The 10,021-nt window shown below is 27.8% G+C and overlaps 1 long non-coding RNA gene across 1 annotated transcript in view; it reads left to right on the plus strand.

The window, feature by feature from the left end:
* Window positions 1-5,022, plus strand: part of LOC115034419 — a 56,036-nt gene extending 51,014 nt beyond the window's left edge. The window contains exon 3 of the long non-coding RNA XR_003839783.1: window positions 4,961-5,022. This is a non-coding gene — a long non-coding RNA (uncharacterized LOC115034419). The remainder of the gene's footprint in view (window positions 1-4,960) is intronic.
* Window positions 5,023-10,021: the final 4,999 nt, after the last annotated feature.

Below are 10,021 nucleotides of genomic sequence, written 5' to 3' on the forward strand. Positions count from 1 at the left end.
TTATATTATATACTTAGCTTGTGGGTACAGAATTAATGCAATTAAAACAGAATATTTATAACTAGCTATAATTATTTAGTTGTCATTGTCTATGGCTGGCCCAACCTTTTTCCATTTTGTGCTGAATAGAAAAAAAATTGCACGGTGATTATTATAACACGACTGACTTTATTATAGATTTTAATCAAATTTTATTTTATAGTACATATAAGTTACAACTATTAATATTTGTTTGATACAATAATTTTAGTGGTGCAGTGTAATGCAATGCATCAGGCAAGATTTAAAAAAAAAAAAAATGCATTCGTTGATTTAAAATAACATATAATAAATGAATTAAAACTAATGCTTTAGGATTAAGTTTTAACTAACTATCTATATATAATTCATAAATAATTCCTACATTTCCTACCTATGTGTGAAAAAAAATGTAGTTAATTATATTTAGTTTCAAAATGTCCAGTCAGTTTTGTTATATTATTATTAATTATAGACACATTTTTAGTAATTGAAAAATTGATTTTTGTCCCATCATGGTCCATGGACCACCATGACTGAGGTGATACCGAACATAGGTCGTTATTCATAACAAATACAATCCATTTCCTAATTTCCTAATTTATAGTATTTATAATTAATGGTAAACTCCAGTGCTAGGCACTCATATAGTCATATGTCTTAGATACATTATATTCCTAGATTCGTCTCTGGTTCTGATGTCGAAAGTATGTATTTTTATCAATATATAATATCAGAGACAGGATTTTTATGTTTTTTGCATATTTTATCGAAGCTATACAGTGGATGATTAGGGCGAGGTTTCTCGAAGTTTCATATCAACAAAATATGTATATTACAATGCAGAAAACTGTCTAAAGCGGAATCGCACGGGACCAACAAAAAATTCCGCTTTAAGCAGTTTTCCGCTTTATTCAATAAAACGAAAAAAATCCGGATTATTCAATTCAAATAAATACCAAAGAATATTTTTCAAATTATTGTTTTAAATAATATAATTCATTAAAATTAAACTAAAATATAGGTTTTATTAAATTTAAACTAAAATATAGGTTTTTTTATTACATATTACATACTAAATTACTAAGGCAATTAAATATGACGTACATATAAACATTTAGAATTTCCAAAAATGATGAAGAGTTTTTTGTTTTGTTACGGTTGCTGCTATTTTTTCTTCTGTGTGTTGTTTGATCGATGAAACCATTTGAAGGAGATTATCGTCTTGTCGATCAATAGCAAACTGATGTAGATTTTTTATTTCAATTAATGCTTCTTTGTATGTATTTATCAATGTGACTTCTTCATGCATTACCTCTTCTTCGTCGCTAGATGAATTACTTTCACAATCATTTTGTGAATGTATTTCTTGGCTCTCCGTTAGGTACCAAATTTGTATCAATCATCAAAAAATCATTAACATCATTTTCTCCTACGGTTAAGTTCATTTCATTTTTCACTTCTTTATCTATCGCTATTTAACGATGTACATTGTACATACGCAATTCGGCATATCTATATTTTATACCTTATTTTTGGTTTAGATTTGACACGCGCGTGTCATTTTTCCGGTTTATGCAAGGTTTTTACTTGCATGGGACTTACAAAATCGTTCCGTTTCCGCGGTATGAAGGTTCCGTTTTATCGAGGTTGAGTGTCTATATAAAACTATAGGAACGTGCCGGGACCATAGAAAAATTCCGTATTGGATAGTTTTCCGTATTATTCAGGGTCCGTTTTAGACAGTTTTCACTGTATACAAATTGATTTTTGCTTAAAAACGTATAGTTAGACGTTCGAGGATATTTTATACGTACTACGTCGGTGATAACGTCATTTTAGGAATGTTTCTTCATTCGAAGTATTTTGAACAATAGAACATGGACATTTAAAAAAAGAAATTTAAAGAAAATGGAAATTTGTGTTACTTGTTATAATACGCAGCTGGTATGGCAGTGCCATAGCGCGATAAATGTATTCAACATATCAATGTGTTACGATAATATTATAAATTTGGCACATAGTTTACGTTTTGCTGTTAATATAGCTAATTATCGATTAGTATTGTTAATAACGAATTAAAAATGTCAACAAAACTTAAAAATAGACAAATTCAAAATACTAGATAATCATAATAAATGTAAAAATTACGAGAGAGGAACTCAATATTAATAAACCACATTATTGGGACAAGTCTAGGTCCGAATTCAGACAACGAAATATCAACATAATAGCATTCTTTATAACAACCAAAATACTAAATTTAATATTACAAACAATTGCATAGTAATTTTTCGTTGTTTTTTTTTTTGTCCTCTTTTATAGATTTTAAGTACCTAATGTATATACCAGGGATAGCAAATAATAGTGGCACGCGTGTCATGCTTGGCACGCGAGAAATTTTCTATGGCACCCGAAAGACTTCCGTGTTTCCATGTATATATATATATATATATGCGTTGCAAGAAACTGCATAATAACCAGAGATGAAAAATATTTCATTAAAATGTTTCTAACAATCAATAAAAGTTAAATTTTTTTATAATTTTTTTCTGCATTACCACTATTCATTTTTCATATTTATTTTGTAAAAATTCTCTGCGTTAACAAAATTAATTAGTGTCATGGCTGAAATATTTTTTTGAATTGCGTCATAAATTTACAAGTTGGCCAAATCCTGTTTGCCATCCCTGTTGTATATCTACAAATGTAATTCTGGACACACACGAATTGCCTCCCATCTGATCATCGAATTGCCCCATGATTTTTTTTTAAAAGGGTTACTCGAATTATATCCTGATTTAAAAAATATCATTCACTTGAATTTACTATATTTTAGGTAGTGACCCTTTGGTATTGGAATCGCATCCATTAACTATTATTACTCTATTTCTAGTTCAAATCGCAAACATTAAATTTTTTTCAAATTAAAAACAATTATTACAGTAAATACATGACAGTAAATAAAGAAGGATATAAGTCCACCTTAAATTATAGGAATTTTGATAAATGAAATAAATTGACTATACCTAATAAGTCAATGGCAATTGATTTAACGTAAATTAATGTCTTACAATGTTAATAAATTATTATAAATATTTTAGTAAGTATACCAACACAGCAGTAATAATTAGTAATAATAAAAAAACAATCAATATTCAATTAATAAAATAATTTAGATAAAATATCATTATGTTTTTCTGTCAAAAATTAAAGTTAGTTTTGTTGTATCATAATGTTTCTAAGGATTCAATTTATTTGTCAATACTTTTAAATATTTAAATTTTGGTTGCTCAGACTGAACTGACTACCTATATGTTGAATTGATGATATTTAATACGAATAGTATTAATTAATAATCTATGTGTGCTAAGGGAGGTAATTCGAGTATGGGTATACAAAGATTGCCTCCGCTTGGAGGAAATTCGAGTGGAAAGAGGTCACCTATCTATATTTGGGAGGCAATTATTACGATAGGTTATATATAATAGGTAATTATAATGGCCTTAGTATTCAAAGTAGACAATTTTATAATTTCAAAACCAATTAAAAAAAAAAAAATGCAATTTTAACATGTGAAAGTTATCTATATTTCAATGATATTAATTATTAATTTCATAATGAACATATATTGACTAACGTTATTAGATTGTCATATTGATATTATAATTAGAGACAGGATTTTTATATTATGTTCTTGGGTACGTCATATTTTGCAGAGGCTATGCCGTGGGATTTGAGTGAGTTTTCTCGACGTTTCATATTATTACGACAAATTTAGGTACATAGAAAACGATAAAAAGACGTTAGAGAATAGTTAATACGTAATGACACATTTTACAGTTTTGAGAATGTTTCTTCTATTCAATGTATTTCGAACAATAAAACGTGGAAATTATAAAAAAAAAGAAAAATAATGATTTAAAGTAAATGGACATTTTTTTAAAATTCATATTACACAGTTGCAGCCTGCATGACGTGTTAGCCACATACATAATATTAAGAGGACTCCACACCCGCACGACGTGTTTTTCGGTCTTACAAACGTAGGTAAAATATATTGTAAAAACACGGTTTACACACATCATCGTGTACTATACATTTATACTAGAATTTCAAAATGTACAGTTCATAAATGACAATTATATATTATGTACTATTATGATGTAGCGTTTTTATTTTTTGATAACCCAACTCAATAGTTTAACAAAATAAAATTTAAAATTATCAAATTTTTATCGACTTATAGATTAGCGTATATTATTATGATGACATTATCGAAAAAGTAAACTCTAGTATAAATGTATACAGAATGATAATAATATTGTGGGTACCCCCGAAAACTGTGTTATTAATTACGATGTTGAACGTTTGTAAGACGAGATAGGAGACAACTACACTCCGTGACGTCCTCTTATTATAAAGTGCACTGCGCTTCCGCCACCTATGGGTTGCCAAGAGCCAATAGATTATTAGAAATAGATAGTTAATACCGGTGTAATATGAAGGAATCGCTGTAAAAAAACTTTTTAACTCGGACTTTTAGGTAGTATATACCATTATGAAGGGACCTTAAATATAGTAATATGCTAGGTATCTTTTTCTAAAAAAGTTGTCATCTTTGTTGTTGAACTATTCTATCTCTATTATTATTCCATTTATTTACATAGGTTTTATAGGTATTAGCATTTTGTCTACCACGATAATCCGTGGTCATTGATCTAATATAATTACCAATGCTATTTGTTGAAGTTGAAGTTATTCGAAGTTTTGTAATATATTGCCGTAACTTGATTCTTTTTTGTTTGATTTTTTTATAAAACATATTATGATCAAGTTGTTAATTTTTTACTTTGATTTGTTACAGTTATTCTTTTCAATTGATTTTAATTATTAAATGTATTTATAGATGCTACTAAAATTGTACTAATTGTTATTTCAGATCACCGGACGTAAAATAATACAATTATGAACTTCCAGAACACATTGAACCATTTTGAGTAGGTAAATTACTTATAACTTATTAGTATTGCTGTTTTATTTTTATTCGTAAAATTCATGATTTTTTTTATGAAATCACTGTTAATTATTATCTATTTTGTTTTTTAGTTCAGAAAATCTTTTTAAAAGTTTATTAAAATTGTTATTTTTGCAATAATTGATTCATTATATATAATACATTATTTCATTTTATAATATAATAATATTTTCTTTTTTTATTAAATATATATGTCACCATTGTTATTTTTTCAAATTAAGAAGACTGAATATAAAACTGTAAGGTTTCAGAATACGTTAGTATAATGTTTTAAAATCGTTATTTTTGTAGTTATTGATTCCTTATATTGTGAACTTCGAATATAAAGGTAAACACCATTTTGTTTTGGATAAAGGTCCAAAAATAATTCTTATGAAAAAATGTGTTTCATTTAATTTCTATGGTAATTATTATTTTTTTTTTTTTATCAATAAATACAATTTTCCACTTTTTATATTTTGTGTTAAATAATTATCAATGATCATTACATCGCAATAATTATATTTATTTTTTCGGTTTAAATCGATAAGAGCTTGCGAAGAAGACGTGTTGTCAATGTTATGTTAAACAATTTTTGTCATGACTAGAATAAGTAGATACTCATATGTTGGGTATGTAATTTTGTATGTATAACGATATTTTAATTCCTAACCATCAACGTCAACCTCTACAGATTACATAATATGAGTATATAGGGTTCTGGATTTAAAATATTTCACTCAAATCTTTTTAATTTAAATATTTCAAAGAAATTATGTAAAATATTATTTTTCTTTTAAAAGTATTCGATTATTGAGAATTATAAATTAATATTGATAACAGAAAATATCGACGACGAATGACTTATCAACTAAGGCTTACGAATTATTATGTTAATTGTTATAAATTAGGTATTTAATTATTTAAATGGTATTGCCTATATACTATCGATTAATTTATCATTTATCGATTAGGTCCAGATGGGTATATTATTAGTCGATGCAATAAACCAACTTTAAAAAATGTTTTTCTGTAAGTGTACGACCGTATAGGTAAACTTTTAGATATGATAGGTACAATTTAGAATGGTCCTTATTTTTCGATCTCTGATTTATTCAGATAACACACCCCCCCCCCCCCCCAAAGTCGTTTGGATAGTGATAAAAATTAGCATTGTAAAGTTTGGGAATGATTAAAAATAATTAACACGTGCCACAAGAGCGTCAACAATTGATATACCTTGATTTTTCAATGGTACATCGTACATATTTTTTTTAATTTTAATTTTTTACATAAATGAAATATTTTAAGAAAATAAATTGCATAACATTTTATAACCTTACTTATGTTTTTAATAATGTTATAGGTTTAATGTTACTATGTTACTGATGTTAAAAACCTTTGGAAATAATTTTTTCTTTATCATATATTATTATAAATTACTAAATAAAATGGTCTTATCGAAAAATCGAGTTTTTCGGTTGTAGCTTTTGACCCTTCTGTCTTTTTATATTATATATTATTATATAATTCAAAATACTATTCCTCGACACGTGATTTCTTCCTCTAATTTTTTTTTAACATCATTGAACTAGAACTCGGTTTGATATTGCTCCCTGTATTTTCTATTCCACGTGTCTTAAACCATAATTCCGGCAAAAGCGTATTTTCATTACAGATCGTGACGATTTTATGGGTAATTTTATTCCAGAATAATAAATACTTTTTTTCTGTTCATCCCGTTGTATTACAAAGATCATACTTTTGCTTAGTATTTTACTGTTTTAAAAATGTTTATTAAAATAGTATTGCAACAATGCTTTTAAGAATTTATAAGATTCCACCGAATGAGCAGATGATACAATAGATAAAATGTAATTATAACTTCCTGATTGAACTTGGCCCGATTAAAATGTACGTGACATCTGAAATTCTTGAACCAAGAATACGTTTAGGAGTTATTTAATTTAAATACGTATTAATGATTTTATTTTAAGTATACCTACAATACGCGTGATCAGTGGCGTTGACAGTGGGGGAGGGGATAACGGGCTAAAGCCCCCCACATTGCCTGTATTATTATTGCTTTTTTAAAAAATATTTATCAAGTTTCATCTGTCAACTAGTAAGTGAGACGCAAATTTCATATACGTCTTACCAGAATGAATTCATTTTTGAAGAAAACTTTTTCCTAAAATTATCAGTAATTTTTTTGGTAAATGTATGAACGACGTGTATGAAAAATATTATTAAATTTTCTAGCCTTAGCTATACAAATTTAATATTTTATAAGTTTTGAATTACAAATTAACTGTGGTTTTGTTAAAATTTGAACTTTAAATGCTTATAAAAATAACTATGCCTATGTATCGTTTATATTTTAGCTAAAATAAAAACTTATATATTACATTTTGAAGCCTTTTGACAGGATAAATAATTTTTTTATTGACATTTATAGAAAAAAAAACTTAAATTAATAAAATTAAATCCAAGTGAAGACGTTCTAACCAAATACTGAGAATTTTCAATTTCAACCTCCTTAAAGTATCAAATAGATCTAATTTGCTTCCAAAAACATCCATCGGACATCGAAAATTAATGATCAGAGCATTTTTTCAACCGGAAAAGTTAAGGAGTTGAAGTTGTACAAACATTTTAAAAAACCTTGAATAAACGTCTGAAATTATTAGACTGGACAAAATAAAAATAAAATTGTAATTCATTTTAAAGTCCCTCCTCCCCATTGAAAAATTCTGCGTACTCCACTGCGCGTAACAAGTGTATAATTATATTAATATACAAAAAAAAGTAGACAAAAATTGTATGTATTTTGAATACTTTCAAAATGTATACTTGTATTTAGATTCAAATGCACATAATCTTGAAACACAGCAGTAATTGGAATAGATACTTAATTAAAATACAATTTGCACCGAGTGCACATTAATTAAACACCAACGTATTCGCCGAACTAAATCAAATTACTAATAAGAGATCAACGTTCAGAAAGCCCGACCCTTCAACGTAAAGAAGAACCAACTGTTGATCGATTGAGTTAATAATTACGACACGCAAGACGATTCCTCTTGGCAAAAGACACGAACCACCTTTAATGTGCGAAGTTTATGTGTGGCATTACATTTTCAGTAAAGCACTTGTCATGAGGACGTCAGCGCACTGTCTGTTTTCTCTAAATAGCCCACGCGCAACATACAGAAAACGCATTAGCGCAGAATCATTTTTTTATTATGTTTTTGAGTAATCTTAGAGTAAATTAACCCATAGTAAAAATCATAAAATAGAAAAAATTATGAAAATAAATACAATCTGAGGGTATGACAGACATATCGATTTGTCTAAATAGTATTGTCTTAAACCAATAACAATTTAAACAATAACTAAATTTAGAAAAAAAAAATGTTTATTTTGAAAAACGAATACAAAGTCGAATAATAATAAAACATAAAACCGCGATGTCTCAAATCCTAAAACTATTACACTATGTAATTTTTGTAACAGTCGATTTTATTCTAAGATTACTCAAAAAACATAAAATAAAAAAAAAGATTTTAGGTGAAAGCGTTGCATCTATGTTGCTCGCGAGTTTGAGAGAGAAATCAAATATTGCGCTGACAGGCGATATAAAGAGGACCGTCGAAATCTCAACATGACAAAAACCTTGACGCTAAACTTGGTCCCAACTCTAAACAGAACCAGACAATTATGAATTTTTTTTTAAAATTAAAGAACTTCATCAATAAAATATAATCTTAGGATAATTCTAAAATAACATTTAATAAATAAATAAACAATTCTAGCTGTGAATTAAGTAACTGTAACTATGTAACGGCCAATGCTGTCGAGTTGTATAACATAACCCACTCACATCTCCAAGTATACGAGATACTTTAATTTAAGAAATATTGTATTTTGCTTTTTATTATTTATATAAAATCCAAAAAATTAATATCTTATTTTTTAAGTCGTTCCTTAGTTTTGCAGGCATAAGGTATTTGATATATTATATTTTTAAATTAAACATCTCAATCAACAAAATATAATCTTAGGATATATATTATAATATTTAATTAATTAATTTATTTATTAATTCCAACTAGGTAGAAATTATTAAAGAAACTGTAACCAGGCGCGTACGCAAAAAAATATTTTGGTGGGTTTTTAGGTTATGCATTTCTCCACTTTTACTCTATAGAAACATATTTAATAATTTATCTTGAGGGCTGAGGGAGGGGGTGGTTCAACCTCTGATCCCCCCTCTTGACTGTAACTATAATGGCCTTTGCCGCCGAGTTGTATTAAGATCAGTAAAAAAAAAAACACACACACATAATATTCTAAATAATATACAAAATATTGGATAAGTATTCTCAACAGACTGTAGACGAACAGATGTATAACATAACACACTCACATCTCCAAATAGGCACCCGGAATACTTTTAGGATTTAAGAATTATTGTATTTTGTATGTTTTTTTTTAAACCCATATAAAATCCAAATACTCTTATATATATTATACGACTACGACTTTTCCATAAACCTTTTAGTGAAAACACAATATATATATATAACAAAAGCGACTTTATTATAATATGGCTATAACATATGCGTATATACTGCACCTAATAGAATTCGTAGGTCCTTTTTTTTCAGAGGTTTATTATAATAATAATATTATCAGAGTGAGTGGCATTAACTCGCGGGTGACATACTGACACATATCACGTACCCACGCCCCAAAAAATGTTGTAGGTGCCTACACTCTACAGAACTTATTCCACAATATATTACTCAGTGCCCTAAACGTATTTTTGAATTCTGTTTGCGTGACATGAAACTAAACTGTTGGATCACCAATATTCCTATAACTTATAATTTTTCAACTCTTGTATATTGCGCATCCGCAATAATTTAACACTCTGTGTACCCTATTTTCGTAGGCACATGGTGGTTACAGAGGGCCAAA

Source organism: Acyrthosiphon pisum, chromosome X, assembly GCF_005508785.2.
Source record: "Acyrthosiphon pisum isolate AL4f chromosome X, pea_aphid_22Mar2018_4r6ur, whole genome shotgun sequence".
NCBI lineage: Eukaryota > Metazoa > Arthropoda > Insecta > Hemiptera > Aphididae > Acyrthosiphon > Acyrthosiphon pisum.